We start from the raw sequence: 4997 nt of genomic DNA on the forward strand, positions 1-4997 counted from the left end.
CAGAAATAATTATATTAGGCTACTGTACAGTAGATTTAGCCACGTCTCCATGTATTAAAAATACTACTACTACTACTAAAAATAATGTGTGCATAGAGGGTTGCTTAATTTTCACTTGATTTTTTTATAAGCAATATTTATGTTTAAACAGCATGTAGCCTTCAATGCTTATGTATTATTTACTTATGATCACCGTCATAAATATTTTTTTTTCCCAAACAGTTAAATAAAATAGAAAAATTTCAACAGATTTTGCTGTGGTACCGAAATTGGTACCGAGAACCGTAAAATTTGAATGGTATCGGTACCGACTACTGGAATTTTGGTATCGAGACATAGGCCTACTCACGGGACGGTTTTAACATTTGCGATTTCACCCTTCTAACTTCACACAAATTAGAAACACGTAGGCAAAATGATTTTGTTTTGCTCCAAAGAAAAGTTGTTTTGCAGTGCTTTAACATTAATGTGATTTGTAGGTATAGCAGATACTACATTACAGATACAGAAACACCCCCAGACACACATTAATCTAATACTCACACATAATAATGTGGTCCTTTTTAAAATAAATGGTCCCCATTTGGACCTTGATACAGCTTAGCAATGTGCGACTTTAAGCAGCCGTTTCAGCACCAGAACAGCTTCCGGGTGGAAAATATTGACCTAAAATGGTCAAATTAGTTTGGGATTGGTATATCCATGTTCAGGAAAACAAATGGTTCCAATTAATTCAAATACAGTGTATCTAACACACCCAGAGCCCAAGTTGTGGCAAAATAGTTTTTGGAGAATCTGTAGTTACTGCTTTTTTCCTTGGTATGGTGCCACGTTTTTAGTAAGTAATACAAAGCAAGAATACAGTAACTGCAAAATAGGGGTAAAATATCAAATTAAATGTGAGGATTGATATGTACAAAGAATAAGCTAACATAAAGTAACAAAACAGCCACATGTCCAATAATCTACCTACAACTACTTAGGCTGGATGACAGGATAACTTTAAAGTCATTTTTCTCAGTTCTGCACTCTGCGTAGTTACTGCCTTTTTGCTTTGTAGGGCAGCATAGACGTAATAGTTTTTATACAGTACAAGCCGTATATTTTACGTTAAAGGCCTATATAAGCAGGTAAGCAGTAGTATAGGCCTACCCACTAGGAAACATATAAAAGAATCACAAAACATATATATATAAAAGAATCACATGCTCTTTTGAGTAGGTACTTATTTTAAATAAGTAATTACTTCGCGACCACTACAAAAGTATGCTCTATAGTATGAGTGTGTGTAGTATGAATGTAATCTGGACGTACTATTCGCCATGCTGTCATTATCATGTGACCTGCAGCGTCAGTGGCCCTGTCCCAAATGGCACACATATATAAACCCACTTAAAAAAGCGGGTGGATACGCAACAACATCGTTTTGTGACAGAACTTTCACATTTTCATTCATAAATTCACCCCGTCTCAGTTGCAAAGCACTGCTTTTGGACCATTGGGGTTTCAAATTTCAAGAATCGAGTCTATCCTTTTTTTCAGTTGATGAATGAGAGCGGGACATTGTAGGGCTCCTTCCATCCAGTAATCGTAATAAGCTTTGTTGCTTTTGATTTGAAACAAAGTCTCAGATTTCAAATTCTGCCTATTTTACTTAGGAATTTTAAAAAGTAAATGCCCGCCGTTTATAAAACGGATAGTTCCGGTCCTTGATTCTGATTGGTTGAGCCGCGTTCGAAGCCGTATATTACTCAACAAACATACACCTGTGACCGCATAGTAGCCTATTAGCCTACTGCGCATTGCGCAACTGGCAGATAATATTGGCTCCATGTGTTGCTTGGCAACCTGGAACTACATTGCTTTGTGGAGGAATAAATGTGTTATAACCACTGATCTATATAATGATATAGATCAGTGTTTATGTAAGGGATAATGTATAGCGAGGCGGTTGTTATAGCGAATAACAACCCCGACAGGCTGAACGGGCCTTGAACCAGCCTGAAGGGGTTGTGGTATTCGCTATAAAACCGCCTCGCTATACATTATCCCGCTTATTACATGGCTACCTACAAAATAAATAAATAATTTGACACAAAATATTGATTTAAAAAGGAGTTTATTGATTTAAAAACGATTGCATTGCTTCTGCTAAAGAAAATAGTTCGTTCCACGTCCTAGCAACGCTCTGTTTTTCATGGCAACGGTCTGTTATACTTCGCAGCGGTCTGTTATCAAGAAATAACAGACCTCATTCTACATTGGATTTCAACCAAGCCATGTAATAAAACGTTATTTTTTTTGTTGCTGGTGTTTTTTTTATGAATAAAATAAATATTATAATGAATATTTTTATGGAGTAACCGTTTTATAAAAGCAATAAGCCCCTCGAAGCCGTGTTTACAGTGAATTTAGAACAGCTAAGGAGGTTTTAGGCACGACGCGGAACGCCCCTTAGCTGTTCTAAATTCACTGTAAACCACAGCTTCGCCGGGCTTATTGCTTTATTTGGCGCTGTATGGCGTGAGCGTGACAGATCGCTGTAGCGCCTCAGTTCAAGAGAAGCGGCAGCCCGAAGCGCAAGTGAACTGATCATCTCCTCCCCTTTAATACTAGTTATAGCATTTGCAACACATAAACATGAATAAACATGTATGAACATCATAAGGTATGCTAAAAGATACAGTAAAACTTATGGAAATCTGTATCATGTCTCATGAAAGCTCAATCAGTGTTTCAATCGCAGAAAGACGTCATTAAAGCAGTTTGTAAACAATGTCGAAACTTCACATTTACCTCACAAAAAAACATATTCAGTGACTATAGAGAAGTGCATTTTTCTAATCACTCTATTACATTTTAATGATAATTTTTAATGTTCTTCAATAGGCTAATGCATGTTTGAAAAAATCCGTCAAGTTGACTGCCACAATTTACATGTTTATATTTCAAAAACGATTTCGAGTAAAAAATAATGTAATTTTAAAGTTAGTCCTACTAAAACTTTATTATTATTATTATTATTATAAAACTTATGTAAGATAACAAAAATATATATAATAAAATCCTTGAGTGTAATTTAAGTGTTCAAATCAGTTCATTTTAACCTTTAATATATTATGTAGTATTGACTCCCATGTAGGCGATAGCCTTGTTTATAGCATTATTTGAGAGATTTCTTTTCTTTGAGAAAATTTGCCAGAATCACAAGCTTGTGAATCTTAACTGAATTGAATTGTGAAATTTGTGTCAAAACCCAGCTGTATTAGTAAACAGAATACAATATGATGACAGACTAGTGGCATGAAATGGTGCAAAACAGAAAACAAAGTCCTAACTGGGTGATATTGTGACATACTGATAAGCATCAGCTTTCCATTATTAATAATAGTTACAACTTGCACTCTTAAATGTGCAGTGAAAATTGTCAGCTGATAAAACCTGTGATCCAGGGACCATATTCATAAAACATCTAAGGCTAAATGTAGCTCTTAACTGGCTGATTTAGATGGTGATTAACACTAAACAGTAGAAAATCAGTCCAGCCTCCCCAGCTATAAATGTCATTGGCTGTTAAAGTCTTGTGTTGCTTATAACACATTGACATGTTGATAACACATAAGCAGTCTTTCAGAATGCTCTTAATTACAAGTAGATGAATACTGTATGCATTAGTGGGTGTGGTGGTGCTTATGGGAAAAGAATCACATGCTCTTTTGAGTAGGTACTTATTTTAAATAAGTAATTACTTCACGACCACTAAAAAAGTATGCTCTATATAGTATGAGTGTGTGTAGTATGAATGTAATCTGGACGTACTACATTCGCCATGCTGTCATTATCATGTGACCTGCAGCGTCAGTGGCCCTGTCCCAAATGGCACACTTTATGTGCACTTTTTGTCTTGTGGACTTACAATGTGAGCGCCCCCTTTGCGGTTGATATGCACCCAGATGCGCACTTTTGCTGAGCCGCACTATTTGCAAGCTTTGCAGCAGACCTTTACCGACAGTCAAAGCGGCCTTACTTAGGAAAGGAAGACTGTAGGAAGACTGTGAATGTTTAGGGTGCCATTTTGGACAGGGCCAGTTACGTCGCTTCACTACCATTCAAATGGTGCCTAAACGGTCAAATAGCCAACATACAAATATGTCAAAATGCTGTTTTGGCAATTATCCTCATAAACACAGTCGGTTATGTCTCAAGTGAATATAAACACTGACAAAGAGCGTGTGTGTAACAGTATGTTTGGTCTGTGTATTAGCTCTTAAAATGACAGCATCCTAATAAATCTGCTGCAGTCATTATTGTTAATCAAACAACAAGTGATAAAATCGCTCACTGCTCTTGAATGAATAAACTGTTCTTTTGACAAGTATTAGTGTATATATAATGTTGTCACCATTCGGTTCAGTTTGGTTTCATTTTCATGGACCTTTATTTTTTTTTTCATTTGTCACGTGTCTTCTTTGTTCAGATTCCCACCACTCATTTGTCTCCTTGGTTACCGTTATCATTAGTTCATATGTGTCAGCTGTATGTGATTAATTATCCTTGTTTGTATTCCTTCTTAAATGTTCATGTTAGCATGCTGTTGGCTGTTTACTCTGAGATAAACCTTGTGTTATTGCTTCATCGTCTTCATCTTCCTTGACCTAAGCGTTAAAAATGCATCCAGCAGTGTTATTTTACATTTGATTACTTTATTTAATTTCTGTTGTGCTATTACTTATCTGAATATCACTGTTAGTACATGAACAACCTAAAGCACTATTTATTTATAATGTATAATACCCTTTTCACAAGATGTAAAATAAGTCTCTGATGTCCCCAGAGTGTGTTTGGGAAGTCGTAGCTCAAAATGCCCCACAGATATTTTTTTATAGCATGTTAAAATTGTCACTTTTTGAGGGTGAGCAAAAAACGCTCTGTTTATGTGTGTGTCTCTTTAAATGCAAATGAGCTGCTGCTCCCAGCACAGGGGGCGGACAACAAGG

The sequence above is a fragment of the Scardinius erythrophthalmus genome (assembly GCF_964197995.2).
Source record: "Scardinius erythrophthalmus genome assembly, chromosome: 19".
NCBI classification, from domain to species: Eukaryota; Metazoa; Chordata; class Actinopteri; order Cypriniformes; family Leuciscidae; genus Scardinius; species Scardinius erythrophthalmus.